Source organism: Cuculus canorus, chromosome 5 (genome assembly GCF_017976375.1).
Source record: "Cuculus canorus isolate bCucCan1 chromosome 5, bCucCan1.pri, whole genome shotgun sequence".
Classification (NCBI taxonomy): Eukaryota; Metazoa; Chordata; class Aves; order Cuculiformes; family Cuculidae; genus Cuculus; species Cuculus canorus.
The window spans coordinates 54756396-54773686 of NC_071405.1; the positions used below are offsets into that span (position 1 = coordinate 54756396).

The 17291-nt window shown below is 41.2% G+C and overlaps 1 protein-coding gene across 10 annotated transcripts in view; it reads left to right on the forward strand.

Moving 5' to 3' along the window:
* Positions 1–17291, forward strand: part of DPF3 (double PHD fingers 3) — a 183301-nt gene that overhangs the window by 52974 nt on the left and 113036 nt on the right. The window lies entirely within an intron of this gene.

The window sequence follows — 17291 nt, forward strand, 5'->3', positions numbered from 1 at the left end:
GGTCTCGGCCCAGCGGTCCAGCCTGTTCAGATCCCTATGATACTATGAAGTGTGTAGTGGGATGTAACTTGTGCTGTGTCATGACACTTACACTTCACCAGGCAGTTTTGGGGCTGAATAGAAGTGGGTACAGGAAAGGTTCCTGGGATTACTGCTTCAGTCTCTGCCCATAGTTTATTTTTCTGGTTTATTAAAGGCGGTTCAGGCTCAAGGGACCACAACAGATTGCAAACTGTAAGTTTCATAGTCAAACCTAGGAAGGCAAAAGAGCTAACAAATGAGCTAAATGATAAGAATAACCTTTGGATTGATTAATTACTTTAATTTTGGTAGTCTAAACTGTCTCCTTCAATATGCCCTTTTTGAAGTCTTGTCAGTCCTCTAAAACATTCTGTGTTGTTACAGAGCCTTAGGAAGAATAGTACAAAGTGTCCTCATTCTCCTTTTGCACTGATAAAATTTGAAAGTACTCTGAAGTAGGCAGGAACTGAGTGAGCCCTCTTCCAGAAAAGCATTTTCTTCACAGGAGAAAAAAAGGCTGTATTTAGAGTTTGTTTACTTAAGGGAGACCTGGCTGATGGAGAAAGAGGTTTCACTGAACTCAAATTGCCAACTTTTTTCTAAGATGTAAGGGACTAACACACTGCTATTATTCTGTGTTTATTCTCTAAGCATTTGACAGTGATTTTGTTAATGCTTTCAAAATCTGTTCCTTTTTATCAACTCCAGCTCCTAGAAGTTAGAGGCTGCATGAAAATGTTGGTTTTATAGCTGAAACTTCTGGCTCTGCTGGCTCTAGAAATATCCACATCTAAAATAATCTACCAATTCAGAAACAGGACCCAACTAATGATTTTTTGAGTGGCTTGATTTTGGAAATACTGTAAGTACCAGATGCAGGTGGTAGCCACAATACAGGAAGAAAGATGGGAATATGAGGATAGAACACTTATTTACCATAACTCTGGGATTAAGCTTCTTGAACTTGGACTTTGTTCCATTCTTGTCTGTGTTTTCCAGTTAAAATAGATATGCCTGAATCTCAAGTTGAAGATGGAACCTATTGGTAAAGTCTATCAAATACTACATTGTGAACCTCTTGAACCTGGGGAGACATGGAGTTGTGCCTGACATGACTATTTGTGCTTCCCTATAGCATGGTGTTTCAGCTCTAGCATTTGGAATGGGCCTTCATAGACAGCTTTGAGTTCTAATCATCTGTTGTATCTATTGTGACATGAAAAGAAGGATGGATAGTAGGAGTCCACAGTCCTAGAGATGCTTGTCAACTATCTTCTTGCTCTCCTCCTTTGCTTTTCTCTGTAGCATGGGGTATGGATCACTCTAGAGCACTGGTGATGCCCTTTTTCTGTTTCTGGGGCAGATGATAGTACTTGAGAGTCCTGGTCTTTTTTACTGTACATCTTAAGGTTTTTTAGAATACTGATAATTTTTACTTATTTTTTTTTTGGATCTCTGTGTGCTAAATAATAGCTGTACATTATTTTCTTGGGTTTTTTTGGGCTGGGCTCCATCTTTCAGTTTGTAATTTCCAGTCCTTTGTTGTTCAAAGACACACAGTTCCTACTGTGTCCTGTTCCATTAACTGCTCCCTTTTCACTCTTTCCTTGTCATCTTTCCTTCCTTAGCCAAATTTGTCATTCCCAATGGTTGCTATTTTTTTTTTTTCAGTGGGAGCCATGATTAACAGTTTCCCCATTGGATTTGAATGGACGTCTGTCTTTTCAAAGACTTCTAGGTTGAACAAATACTCAATACACGGGCAAATACCAACACTGAAGCTCCGGCCTAATTATTCTTCCATCTTTTTTTATCTTAGTAGAAAAAGTCTTTTTATTAAACTAAGATTTTTTTAAGTCTTTTTACCTTAGCAAAGTGAATGAAAATACTAGGAGAAATCAAAATGGAGTGCTTGGTCTATGCAAGATTTAATGGCAACCAAGTGTATAATCGCATGAGTAAATGATGTTTCTGAAGTTTAGATTCAGGCCTTAAATCCAGACTGAAGTTAAAATGTAATTTGTCATAATCTATCTATCACTGCAATGCTAAATGTTTTAGAAAATCAAGCTGTATTTTTTCTGCTTCCATCTTTTTTTTTTTCTGTGCTGCTGCTGTACTCAAATGTATTCACTGTTGCAACACACAGAACACTATTACTACAGTAGCCAGTTTGGTCTTTCAGGACATAACACAAATATGTTCCTCCAGTTACTGTAGAACATGCAACCGTGAAGGAAGCAGGTAATTGCAGGAACAAAGCACTATATTTTTACTGCCATTTTTGGAACACTGACAACTCTCTAAGAAGTGGGTATTGCTAGAACTTGGCTCTCTTTTTTCCACAGAACAACATGTTCTGGGATTCTCCTCCGGTATTTCATCAAAATTTTATCTTTTATGTAGGTAAAATGAATAGAAAACAGACAACCAAACAAACTAAGCAAAAGCATGTAGCATAAAGATTTTGAAAAGTGTCAGATTTTGGATATTGAAAACAATCTCAAAACCACATCAGCCTATAGTAAATTATAGCCATACCTACTACCATTTCAAATACTCTAGGAATATATCCAGATGTCTGCTGGATGCTGCAGCAGTTTCCAGCTGTTTCTCCACTTTTGGTTGCACCAGGAAAATCTGAGAAACCTCATCAGTTGATGGACAAACTTATGAAGGGTAAAAAGGACTAGGAACTGCTTAATGGGAACGGACAATTCCATCTAACATGATGGACTAAAGACATAGGTGCCACTTGTTTATCAGCTGGCTTCATACTGGAGGTTCATTTTCCATAAGCATGCTCTGTACTTGTATTTCCCCTTCTTCCTTCAGTCTTTTGGCTTGCTAGACTAACTTAAAATTCATAGAATTGTATAATTTTTTTTATAATTGAGATTCTTTCTGGCAAGAAGTCACATGGAAAGTCAGAGAAGAGATCCTCCAGCTCACCATTGCCCCCCGCAACCAGAATGACCTGGAAGAGATAATATCTAAACATGTAAAATGTTAAATAAATTCAAGGTATTCTTTGCATTGAAAAACCAAATGTGTGTTCCTACAGTGCCTGCAAAGTAAAATATAATGGCAGCCTTATAAACAAGTATCAATGTGGCAGTGATTCATTTGTAAGTACATGCAATCTGTCTCTGTATAGGCAACACTATAGATCAGTGATAGTCAAACCTGAAAAGTTTGGTTCTTGAATGGTATTAATCGCCAAGGTGTGGTAACCCAATGTTGTGCTGTGCTGTCTTTGATGCTTTGTCATGATTGTTGCATACTGATGGTAAGCTGTGAGCAGATGCCTTAGTGCAGCGTCAGGTCATCACATCACGATTAGCTTGTAGAACTCTGCAATTGTGTTTTCTTCCTGACTGCTAGTGAAAATATTTGCTTCTCATCTCTCCATCTTTCTATCTCTCACTGACTACATGAAAGAGTAAAGAACGATCTCAAGTGCTTGTAATATTGGCTAAGATTTCTTGTTTGTTGAGCAAAGAGAGGCTCTGATTAAGCCTACCGATTCCTCCAAACCCCACAAGTGATGTTTTAAGGATCTCAAGTTGAGCATTATTGAGCTAGATAATACATTAGATTATTTCTGACTTCTGCAAAAATATCCTTTGTTTCACTGAGTGACACGATGCTATCTCCTAGTCTTTCTCTTTAGGCTGAGAAAGATTCAGAGTGTAGCCATTTAGTGTATGTTACACAAAAACTCCAAAGAAAGTATATCTGAAGAACTTTTCTCTCATAACTCTCATCAAAGATGATGAGAGTTTTTAGTATTCAGTGAATATGGCTTGTGGTTCTCCTTGGGGAGAGCAGGGGTGAGTGTGTGTTTGGAGAGAAGGGAGATTCTGTTGTGCATGTGATGGAGCCAATAGTATTTCTGTCAAATAGCAGCAGTTCCTAAACTAACCACAATGGAGAAACAGCAGTTGAGGACAGAGGAGATGTTTATCTACCTGTTTTGTGCTCAACAGCAACTACACCAAGATGATTCATCTGTGTGTGATGATTCTCAGAAGCAGAAGACTTCCATATATTCCTTATGTTGTGACCTTTTTGCAGTTCCTTCCATTCTCTTGCTGTCTCAACTCCTGCCCATGGAGGGACTCTTCCCTTCCCCCTTCCATTACCTTGGAGCTGTTTTGCTTCTCCTGATGAATGTCAAGTGCTTTGCGCCTGCAGCCCTGATGGGTGGGGGCTAGCACTTGGATCCACCCCTGAGACAGAGCGGAGCCAGCAAAGATGGGTTATTTCAAATTGTGTGGTGACAAGCCTTTTTTTTCCTCCTCCCTGTTTGTTCCCAGAGGATAGCTGGGGAAGTTTGTTGTGCCGAATGCTTGGAATGTGGTTTTTCTCCCCTTCCTCCGCCTTCAAAACAGAAAGAGAAAACTTTATGCTGTAAATTGTGTTAATTGGGGAACATAAATCCAAACTATAGTGCAGCTTTGCTGGGCCCAGGCAGCTATTGAAGTTTAATGAGGGAATAGCAGCTTTCTCTTGCCCTCCCTTCTTATGCTCTCCCCACATCAAACTCTTTCTTGTGGTACAGTCCTGTTCAGATGGGACTATGAGAATGTCAGGAGAGAGTGTGCGTTGGTCCAAAGTTCTCACGGGTCTGAAAGCAATAGGTGAGTCCTTTAAAATAATGCAAACAGAGTACAGCATGGACATTCTCCCAGGCCGAAGTTAATTGTGTAGGAAAAAAGAGAGAGAGTGATGTTCCTCTGGGCACCTATCTGAAGTGTCTGCAAGCCCATTTGAGGCAAATCCATGCTGTGGCAGAAATTTGATGGTCGGTGTGCCCTGACCATACGTTTCTGCACTGGTGACATGGTCCCGCGTAGGAGGTTATATGACTTTTTACTCCTTGTGTCAAGACTGATACTTTCTCACTATTTCATGATGAATCCTTATGATTACTGACTGGCTGCAGGAATGTGTCATTATATCCAGCATAGAATATGAGAATATTTCTCCCTGTCTCAGCCACAGTGCTGGGAATAAGTCGAGGCCCATCAGCTATACTGGCTGTAATAGTCCCTTACACAAAAAGCCAACTTAGGAGGGCCTTGATCAGAACATGAATTGGGACTATAACTGCTCTAAGTGTAATAACATATACTTAAGTAGAGATGGACAAGTTCATCTGAAATGGCTCTGAACCGAATGCCAGAAGCAAAAACACTTTGGCACTGATGTTTCAAGAAGAAAAGCAATTGACATAGTGGAAGAAAGGTGGATTGGGAAGGTAATGGGAAGAGAGCTTATATAGAGGCCCCTGTGAGTCCCAAAAGCTGTTAAAAACAATGCTGATTGCTTTGGGCTCTGCTGCAATAAAATAATAAACTTTCTCTCAGATAAAAATGCTTCTTATGGTCGTGCAAGACCGGTGCTCATTCTTCAGTTATGAATAACAAAGTATTACTACAGGAGGTATTTTAACCTGCTGGTATTATTTCACTGCATTTGCCCACAAGCTCGTTGATATTTGTGTAGTATTAAGCATTAAAACTCTTTATTTTTATCAACTTTGCCAGCCCTTGCTGATGCCCCACTGGGAAGAACCACTTTCTTTTGCTTTGAGAGATGGGATGAAAGGTTAGAGGGGGTGGATGGCTACTGCATGAGCAATGCAGGTCATGTTACTGGTGGATTCTTCTTGCAAGATAAGTGAGAGCCCTCTGAAAGGTAATTATTGGAAAGCATAAATTCCTGAGATAACCTGTCCAAGAAGAAATACTGACAGGAGCAGAGGCCATGTGCTAAAGGCAAACCATTACTCCAGGGCAATGGGCTAACCTCTCTCTCTTCGTTTTTTTCTGTGACCTCTCCTTGTTCTGGCAGTTGATTTCCTCAGTTCTTTTCCTCCAGTTACTTGTCAGTCTTGTTCTGGTCCTCTTTATAGACCACTGTGACACTTGTCTCCATTCTATACTAATTGGAGTGCAGACAAGTAGAAACTTAGTATGCAGTTTAGTTCCATGTCCAAATTCTCATTTAGTCATTGTCTTTGCTTGTCATTGTCATTGCAGTGTTAAGGTAGCTTTTACTGCATGTCAGGAAAAAAAAAAACCCAAATATTGCTCTTGTATTTCTTAACAGATTTTTGTGTAGAAGTGCTTCAGGTAGCTTTCAGGGATGATAGAGAGTCAGCTTTGCCTCTCGATGAAGAAAATTGCTGGACTGCAGTTGGGGAAGGAAATCTTGAAGAGTGAGAAAACAAATTTCAGAAGAAAAGATGGAGCAAAACTGAGAAATAAGAGAAGTGTCTTCTCTTTCTCTATGGCTTTGTTATGCAAACTCTCTGTGTCTCATCTGTAATGTAGAGATAACGATATCTACCCACCTCCTATTTCCACTGTTTGATTGATTAATGACTGTCTCATGATCCCTGGATTACACTTTTGTGACCTGTAGCTTTAACTACTGCGGCATATTACATTGCAGAACAAACATGGAAGTAATGTGTTAGCTCTGGCTAGTTCCAGCTGGGAAAACATGATAAACTGACCTGAACAGGCTTGCCCATGTGTACCTGCTTCTAAGACCTCATTCTAAAAGTGCACTAAAGCATGTGCTTTTGGTTCAGCTACCATCTCTGTTCAGCAAGATATTCAAGTATCTGCCTAACTTTGATTTGAAGGGGATCTGCACACTCAATGAAGTGCTTTGCTGAACTGAGACCACCTCAATCTAATACTTGAGTTAAGGTGGTGCTGGGAACAGGGGGCAAGCCAGAAGAAAATCATGTACAAGGGAAGTTGGTATATAGTGGAACAATGATCAGATATTTGAGTTTCTGGAAGCTAGCTTTTCCTTGACTTTATCAAAGAGTTCCTCTTTTATACTGCATAAGTACCTACAGAAACAAGGGCACAGAGGTTTCCAACATCACTCCTCAAAGTTAGAGCAATGTGTGTATTAGCAACGGTGGCTTTCTCTGCTTCTATGGGATTTGTTCCAGGTGCAGAAGATCCTGTGCCTAGACTTAGCATTGGTTCAAGTGTGTTCTCAGTACAGGGCATTCTTTGGGCTGAGGGAACTGTGAGATGATGTGTTGGAGGACACAGTGTATCTGTTTCACCTCTTGCTTCTAACTTTTACTGTCCCTTTTCAAGGAGGAATAATGATATTTAAGCAGAGGAATGCTCCTAATCTGCCCTACTTCTATTTGCGGGTAGAACTGGGGGAAGGAGGTGAGAAAAGGAAATGTATTTCACAGTCCGTGTGGGAATTCCCCTATGTAGCATGAGCCAAGTATATCCCTGCTGTATGTCTGCTGCGGTCAGTAGATTTATACAAGTAACAGAACGATTGTTCCTTTGTATTCAAGAGAAAAAATAACTCAAAGAAACATAAACTTAATTATCTAGGTTTAAGATGACTTTGTAGAGAACAGAAAATATTATTTCCCATTGTAAGTGTTTTGTGTGGTTAATAATTATCGACTGGGTACAGTAGATTTTTTGTATTTTCTTATATGTGTATACTATTTGTCACATGTATTGTGACTGAGGAACTGAAAGTGCTGCCCATTCAAGATCAGTAACTTTATCTTTAAAGTATTGACTAAAGCTGATTTTTTTCTCAAGGCTAACCTCAGAGGCAAAGTGAACTCTAAAATGATGTGATTTTTATTCTATATCTATACAAATCTCTGCTTTGCTGCTTGTGTGATCGTTTTCACCTGAGCTAAATGGATTGTTTCCTGCAGTGGGATTTCCTTTGCAGCAGGAGATACAATGTTCCTACAAAAGAGGCAAGTCAGTAGAAAAATGTGAGCTCACTAACTCTTCATAGTGAAAGGACAGGAAGGACCTAGGACGTTTAAGTAGTTACAGTTCTGTGTGGTGGGGAAGCTTGCCTGCCATTTAATGACATCTCTGCTACTCTCTACTTGCATATTTATTTCAATCTCTTCTAAGTTCTTCCATGTGGATTGAATGGCACTGTATATTTCTTCACTAAATAACTGCACAAGGTGCAGGGCAAATCCCAGCCTGGGAACTTCTAAGAGGGCTAAGGGAGGTCATTCAGACCAGGACTGTACTGTAGAGCTTGGATAGTTGTGACTTCGACATAGCTAAAAGTATGCAAACCCCTCCTGTTCCTTGTTCCTGCCTGTTGAGTTCTGATGGAGACATATGGCTTCATGAAATATGAGATGCACAGAGACACATGAAGGGGAATGCTCTTGTCAGCTTAGCTGATGTCATTTGGACTGATGATGTAACTGTGGTGGTAGGGAAAAAATCCTTTCCTTTCCTTTTATTTATGCTGTTTCACCCGAAAGGGCTGTGCTGATTGAGTGACCTAGCTGTTACCACTGATGGTGTGGACAGGATTTTTCCCATTGCAAACAAACAAACATGCTGCTTGAAGACTAACCCAAGCTGGTTGTACTGCTGGAAGCTACCTACCTCTGGTGGCAGAAGGGGTTTTGTGAGCTCATCATCAGCTCCTCCAGGCAATGTCAGCTGGGTTTGATAATATGGCCTTGCCTGAAGTAGATCAGGGAGCACTCATGCAAGTTTTGCTACTGATAGGAGGTGCAGGAGTGGTGAGCTCTAGGAGACAAGGAGTGAAAAGCAGCAGGGTAGGAGGGGAACAGATGATATTTTTAGCCAGCACAGCTAGAGTTAGGTGATGATGTCTGTTTATGATCTAAGCATCATTTAGTATAGACAGTTCCTAAAGTAATGCACATGATTTATTAGTAAGGTAAGTGTAGGGTGTTACCTGTGTTCTGCAGAGGAACTGTTAAAGCTACAAAGGAAGTCACAGCAGAGTAATTTGTAGATCTCTGGTTTGCTGGCTTCCCAGTGCCAGCTCAGGTGATAGATTGTTTTTCACTAATCTACCTTCCTCCTGGATTCAGGAAAGCAAAAGATAGGTTCACTGTGGGAAATTAGTGCTGTGGGAGCTGAATGGATAGACTTTGTTTTTTACTACATCTGGCCTCTAAGGCTATGATTGCACTAAGCCAAACAGACTTCTGGTGACCCCAAGTCCCAGTGGCTTGAGATGCTTCTTTAAGAATACATACAAAGAAAGTCTCTTGGATGTTGTCATGCCCAATCTAATATTGTTGCTAAAAGTTTTCATTAGTTCATTTCTTTAGTAATTGGAGAGAATTTTTGACCTTTCAGGGGAGGTTAGAACCAAGTTGAATTCTGACTACTGTCTTCGGGTACAAAATAGGTCTAGGTTATTACCTTTTGCACCTGTTGTTGGTTTAATTGGATGCTGCTGCATCTTTTTAAAAGAAACCCTGGCCTAAGAAAGAATAGATGCTCTGAGATATCCCCAAGGAGTCTGCCTCTGAGATTAACCTAATTGGTCACTGTGCTGAGTCTAATAGAGATTGTATGCAATGTCTGTCTCTGGAAACACCTTAGATAGCTTGGTGCGTGACATGGAAACTGCTGCTGTTGCTTGTCCATGAAAATGGAGGAAAAGTGGAGAAGTGGACGAATTACAAGCACCGTGGTATAATTGTCATGGCCCGGTATATTTGAATGGGCATGAGAAATTAATCTTCTGGATGCCTCATATAAGCACACATCATCTTGTGTCATACACAGATACCTGTTGCATCTAGCCAAAAGCTCTGTCTGTTAACTGCTGAGTAAGATAGGCATAGTGATCCACAGTGTTTCACCTTTGAGAGCTGGGAATGTCGCTGCAGGTCTTGTGTGAGGCTGTGTGCAGAAGCAAGAAGAGCAACCCCTCCAACTCTGGTCCTTCTTTCTGCACAAGATGGCAGCAGCTCTTGACCAGATTTGGCCTGCAGGCTGCTGTCAGTGAAATATCCTGATGTATCACACTCTTCTTGGCAGTATTGACTTGTGCTGCTCTTTCTTTTCTTTAAATGGAAATGCTGGCAGAATTCTCATGCTTCCACAATACTTATGAGGATGGGGCTAATCAGATCAACTTTCCCTAAATTGTAAGCTATGCTTACCTTTTGTCACTTTACTTCAGAGACAGCTTTTTGTGCATGAAGTGGTCCCTGTAGTTTCATTCTGGATTAAATTACAGTTTAAGACTTGTTTCTAGAGTAGTGAATTTAGCTCACTCTATGAGGCTGGGTTACCTGTTATGATTCAGCATCACAGCAGTGAGAAACATGTCAGTCCTGACCACAACTAACCAGTAGGGATTTCCAACCCACCAGGGGAACTCTGCTGGCAAAAGGGGATTCCTTTGCCCTTCTATATGTAAGAGATAGGCTAATGCTGGGTGCTTGGCGGAAGGTGCTGGAAAATCTCACATTACTCTTTCTCTGATCTAGTATTCAACCTAGACTTGTAGCTTAGTGCATCTCCTTGACTGCTGTAATGTCTGGGCTGTGCCAGTGCTGACTCAGGAACTTGTCATGAGCTCTCTGATGGCTCCTAATCTCTTCCACCACATATAGTCTGTGCACCTGGCACAGTGCTTTTGAAGAAGTGCTTCAAAGCTTGTCTATTTTGACCCAGCTGTATGAGTTCTTCCAATGAAAGGCATTAACTCTCCTTGCAAACCTTTCCTTTCATTTACCCTTCAATCATTGCTGCTTCAGCAACACCGTCTCTGTGTACAGCTGTGTACTGCTTTGTGGTCTCGCTGTGTACTCTATCTACTACTGAAACACTTCTGCTAGTCTTTTTTTTTTTGTCTGACTTCCATGCTGGGGAAAGTTATACAGTCCTCTTCTTGTCCATCAGGAGAAATTATTCAGTATGTATAGAAATTAAATAGATGTCTCAATGACTCTGGCTCTTGGAGAGTCTAGGATAGACATGTGTTTGTGGGTCTTTACAAAGCTGCCAAGTTTGTGTTAAAAAACTGAAAGCCCAGAAAGTTTGAGTCATTCTGTAGCCCATCTGGAAATCCTGCTTTGCCTTTACTCACATTCACACCCCTTACATCATTAAGAAGATGTTGCGCAGGGACAGATGCAACGGACCATTAAGAGAAAACTGAATCTGCACATTCCTTCATCTTCTGGCTTGCCCTCGCAGTTTGTAGTAGGATTTTGAGCAATCCATTGTGCTTCACCTAATGTCAGGAAAGCCATTCTGCATTTCTGTTGAGTCTCGGTATCCTACCTCTGCAGTCACAAAGAGTGCATAATTGTAGCATTTAGGAGCTGCCTACAGACTAAAAGTTCCAGTCTATGATAGTGAGTCATAGTAGGCCGGCCCAAATGTGCAAAACACACATGAACAAGGCCAGAACACTGCTTGAAAAGAAAATTATGCTGACTGGAAAGAGAGAGAGGAAAGCCCTTTTGATAATTGTGTCTATTAAGTTGTCCACATTACTGTCTGTCTTTGGATGTTAAACAATATTAGCTTATAGTTTGTAACACTTCTCTCTTCCAGCCATGCTCACAACTATTTCTTCTTACTTCAGCCTCTACCAGCCATGCTACCCTTGCTCTCAACACAGAGATTTGGGAGAGTCTTGTCTGCATGAGGGAGAAAAGATGCATAAAGTTGTGTGTCTTCAGCCTAATGGCTGGCATTGCTGCCCATATATTTAATCTAATTCCCTGGAGGTTTTGCATAGATATGAAATAGAAGTGGTGGAAGAATTGAGCCCTGTGGCATTCTTCATGTCAAGGCTCACGGAGAGGAGGAACAGCTGCCTGTCAGGGGCCTCCTGGAATCTGCTGGAAAGTGTAGCCAGCTCAGTGCACTTCTCTCAACACTTGCCAAAGCATATGTTTATCATCCCATACCTCTTGGTCTGCAGTGTCACGGGCAGATGATATCTCAGGTAGCATCTATATGATTTCTTAGTCTCTGTCCATCTTTGTGAGAAGGCCCGAGACCTCACCAGTGCTTCATTTCCAGACTCATTCATGAATGTCTCCAAAAGTAGAGTGCAAAGTACCTTCGGAAGCCACCCTGCATCACTTCTTTCCCATCATTTCCCAGACCCTGCAAGTTTGAAACTGGATGGCAGCACTTCTGAAGAACATTTTCTGATTTAAAATGTCTTTTTCGGTTGTCCTCGGAGCTTTTTACAGTATGAAATGATCTGAAATATAAGACTAGAGGGTGAAAGTATAATAACGGAAAACTCCATGGACTAGAGGAGAGAAGTCCCACATTTTTGATCATGCTGGGGACCATTGCAAACTTCAGAAGGAAAAGTTTGTTACTTTCTGTTACGTGATTAGTCATTTCTTTCTATGCTATCAGCTTTTTACTTGCCTAGTCATGTAGTGAGTATGGTGTTAGAGGGAAACATCTAGAAAGAGGCCTGGTCTCAGGAACTAGAGACAATCTCCATTCATACTCCAAGGATCCAGTGGAAATTTAAGTGCTGCTCTTAAGGAAGACTGGTTCTTTGCTGTACAAGTTTTCCAGATGTGATGTGGACCTGTAATCATGGTTGAGCTTGGCTGGTTATTTGTCTTCAGTGAGTGCTCTCCTTCTCTGGATCTCAACCTGAAATGTGACAGGCGCTACAGTAGAGGTGTGCTAGATTCTGCCCATTTTGAGCTTTTGTAAAATTTAGCATGCTCATATAGCTGGGACTTTGTAGGGTGTGCTGGAAAAGTAGTGGTGGAGAGCTGCTCCACTGCTTTCAGGGCCCATCAGGATCTCTTGTCAGCAGAGAAATGAATGTCCTGAAGCAGCTGGAGTGAACTCAGGCTTTTGGTCCTTATAGCTCACAGGCTTATGAGCCAGGCCAGTTCTTGTTTTTTTTCATTGAAGACATGCCTAGACAGACGAGTCATGATACTAGGTATTGTACAGAAAAGTAGTATGTTGAAACCTGCTCAGAAATCCTATGGTCTAGTTAGAGCTGGCAGGTAAAGGCTGAGAGAAGTGTTGTTCTTCACTGACTTTGTTATTAGCTGACCCGATTCCATGAGAGAAAGCCTGTTTCTGAAAGCTTAAAAAAACAGAGATCTCATGAAAGTTACAGGGTCTGATCCTCCATCCACCTATATGCTCTCATGATGGTGACTACCTACAAGGATGCATAGAATGGCACCTGCCTCACATTACTGTCCAAGGACCCAGGAGGGGAGGCTGGTGCTGCTTGGGGTGTCATTCAAAGTGCTCACCTATATGTTCACACTTGCAGTTCCATGGCTCTGAGCCTGCTGTTTAGTTTCAGTTCTGCCCTTTTGCACCAAAAAAGAGCTGCTAACTCCTACTAGATATATACCCCTCCTATGGAGCCTTGCAGAAGATTATAATAGCATAGTTTGCTGTTTTCCAAGCCAGGGAGCTTCTATTAGTGGGTTGTTTTAGTGTGCTTGGGCCGGAATGTAAATGCAAAGCGTGCGTGCATGTCAGCAGTGTCACTGGCCTGCCTATCCCAAGCATCTGGGATTTCACCTGTGGCCCTGCACTGGGGGGCTGCGTGTGCTATTCACAGTGTGCTGACAACTTTATTCTGTATTTCCTGTTGTGCTCTTTTCAGTATGATTTTCCTTCCTTGGCCAACTGTTGTTCATGTCTGCTCCTTGAGCTTTTTGCCTCACTATCTTTGAAATCTACACATACGCTGATGATTTTGTCATTAATATCAATCTAGACAAGTCTGTGTGACCTTTTGCTCCTGTGTCCAAAGGGAAGAATCAACCCCTGCAGTCAGTCACAGCACAGCACTGACTCATACATACTTTTAGTAAAAATAATGCAGAAATTCCCCATAGTTTTTACAGATACTTTTTTCAGGAGAAGAAATGTAAGTCTTCCATAGCAACACAGCTGGGAAAAACATGTAACATCAGATAATTAATCTTTCTGACACATGATATACTCTTTACTATTATTGTTTATTTTTTTCTCTTCATGTATCTCGCTTGCTCAAACTCAGCTGATATGTTCGAGTTTCATTTGAGCTCATGTGCTCTCCAATCTTATTCCTGCCTTTGCCTGTTCTCCAGCTCTGCTGTAAACCTCCTGGGAGAGGGCTGGGTTTTGTCCCACCTCTTTGACTCCACAGTGATGAGCACAATAGGTCCATACTTTCCCTTTTTTTGTCTTGTTCTAATAATACTCTCTGATTTTCCTGCATAAGATAAAATATGCTGTGTTTGGATATATAACACTGAAAACAAACAAACAAACAAAATTTATAAGTTTAAAGAAGTTCCTTAAAAAAAACCTACTGGAATTTGGAACGAGTATCAGTGAAGACTAATGGTAAAACAAAACAACCAGCCACCCAGAAGTAATTGCAGAGAAGCTATTTTCCATGGAGCTATGACTGTCAAAAGAAAATATTGTTTCTTACTTTCCTATATTTGATTATTTGTCACTTTTAAAAAATTCCACTTATAATTAAAGTCAGGGCAAGCCCTCAAGGTCCCAGCATCTGAATACCTTTCTGACGAATACTTAAGAGGCTGAGGTTTTTGATCACATTTGCTGTAGTGTAGCAAGGCAAGCTTTCATAAAGTATGAAAGTGACTAAATGCTTCTCCTAAATAATTATTTTTCTTTAAGGCCAAAGATGCATATTTAAAGTCTTTAAAATAAATGTAAGAAAACATGAAGGCCACAAGATTGTGTCAAGAGTGAATTTGACCCATGAACTTCATAGCTTCTCTGCCATTAGGATCTCAATACCCATCTTCTCCCTCTTAGAAATTTAATCTTACACCCTTCTTGACAAGGTCATTTAAATCCAAATATTTAACATTCTAAGATTTATAGTTATTTTCAGTCTTAGAAGAAGGTGGGAACTGAGGGCATCTCCAGGCAGATCCTATATCTGGGTTGCTGAGATGTATTGTTTTTGTTAATGTGGATGCTTTGTGGTGTGCCTATTCTAATAAATGGAATAATTTTTAGCTTAAAGAAAACATATGCAGTGGTGGCAATTCATTGTCACATATCTGTGCTCTTCCTTCTGGTAAACTCCTTGGAGGTAGTGAGCATCCCTGGCTTAATACAGGCAGAATCTTATATAGCTTTGTGGAAGCTCAAGTATTTGTGGAAAGAGCTGTTAATCTTTGATCAGCTGGAGTCTCCTTGTTACTGACTTTGATTACACAAGTGTACAACTTTAATTACAGCTTTTAATAAGCTTTCATTTCTTCCTAGTCACTTTCTTTGTATGGTAGTGCAGCTTATCTTTTCCTTTCTCCTCTGCTCCCCTTCCCTCCCTTGCCCATTGTGTTTTCATGGAAAAAGAGGTTTGAGGTCATTGTGGGCGATTGAGCATCCGAAGGGATCCCGCTGTAGGTGCTCTGCTTGCGGCTCTGCCTTCTGCTCGCTTGTGCGGTCCAGAGAGTTCTCTCCTTCAGCTGCCCTGAAAAAATCCCAACATCAACTGCTGCCCAGGAGCTAGTGGTCAGCAGCAGGGGAACAGGGCTGTGAAGGACCACATTCACACAGATATTTGCTGCTACACAAAACTGTTGAACAACCCTCAGAAAGGCTCTGTAGCCAATGGATTTACTGACTCCTGTGTGCAATTTCTGCTTGTGGAGGACTGCCTCTTATTCTCCGTTGGGGATATTCTGAAATGCAGAGGCTGGAGTCATAGTGGCAGAGAGCAGCAGGAAGCTCGTAGGGTCCAGCATCCGGCCATGCTGCTCATCCCACATCCATGTGCTCGATGTGCTGGATACCCTCTGCTCGTTAGAAAAACTACCCGGTGGAAGCTTTTTCTCAACCCATGGTCTTCTAAGTGTCAATTATTTAGATATGTTTTAAAAAAAGCATAAGGAAATGCTTTTTTCCCCCCACATGAATCATATTTCAGCTGTGAAGCTCATCATCCTACAATGTTTTAGGTATGGAAAAGATAAGTGGGTTGAAGAGTTGGTTGGACAAATTAATGGAAGAAAGATGCATCAAGGTCTATTAATCATAACATTCCCACCACTGAGTGGGTGATGATCATCAGAAGATAGAAGGAGGAATTAGAGACATCTCCCTCTGTATTTTCCCTGCTCTTGTATTCTTCCCTGAGCTCCTGTCAGTGAGAGGATATTGGGTCAGTACAGCCCAGGGGAAAAGAGTGTATTTCCCATGGAAGTCATAAGATGCAACTGAGGAGTGACTTAAAAGACCTGAGTCAGAAAAATGAGAGAGATAATAAAACACAGCAATTTGCACTGATTTAACGTGCAGAAATGTGCAAATGGAGTATGATTTTAAAATGCCAGTTATGCCTATGGAAGAGGGTAGTGGAGAAAACAACTAATAGAAAAGGAAAGAGCCTCTTTTGTCTCTGTGCGTGCATCCCTTTGGCTTCCGTGCTGTGCAAGCTGTACACTTTTTCCCCCACAGTAATAAATATCAAAGTCAGAGCAAGTTATGCTATGTATCACTCTACTCCTATTTTCTGATGGACTTACCCTTAATGGGTAGCTTTCCTAGATATTCATGTCACGATTGAATTTCACCTTGACAATAGATCAAGAATGAGGTTAGCAGTGTGGCCCACCTACTCTGCAGTGCTCCAGCATGACAGCTGCTTTGTGTCCTGAGGGCAGCTCTACTTTGATGCTTTTCCCTGTAAAAAAATTTTGGAGGGAGCATTTTGGTAATCTCCAGTAGGCAGAGTTTTTAAACATTTCTCAAGGGAAGATGAAGATTCTACAGATTTTTTGAACAAATAGTTATTTATGAAGTAATGTCATTGTCTTTAGAATGGTTCTTTCCACTGGGATCCAGAGGAAAGTGGCATTTGCCATGCTGAATCTTACCAGTTGCCGTTGTTGCCTGCTGCTGTGGGTGCCTCAGGCTTGACTGTGGAAGACTGTGGAAGTATTATGACAAAATATCTAGACTGACCATTGCATACATGCCCCTAGTTGTTAAGGGGTGTGTTTTCATGCCTCGGGAGCACGCAATGTGAGGGCTGTCCTTTACTTTTATGGATTTTATGACATAGAAATGCTGGAGTGAAGTTCTTCTGAACTTGGCTGTCTTTCTGGTTGCTCAAAATATACCACAGGAGTTGCTGTAGGATTGAAATTACTGGTTTGCTGAATCGGCTGGACAAACTACAGGGGAAGAGAAACAATAGAATGAGGTCACTGTGGTGCATATGTTGCCTGACCCAGGGTCATAGACCAGCGTGGTTGCCTCATTTGCTCATTCAGTAGCTTTGTCACTACAAAAAAGATCTGTGTTGAGTTCCTGAGAGTCTGATCTTTTGGTGGCACTTTCTGCATGATCTGCTTCAGCAGAGTCTCATGTCAGCAAGCTTTGCACGTGTTCAGGGAAAGTTTTGCTGCTTGTCCATTTTTAAACCAACCTTATGTCCCTTCTTTCGTAGTCTTC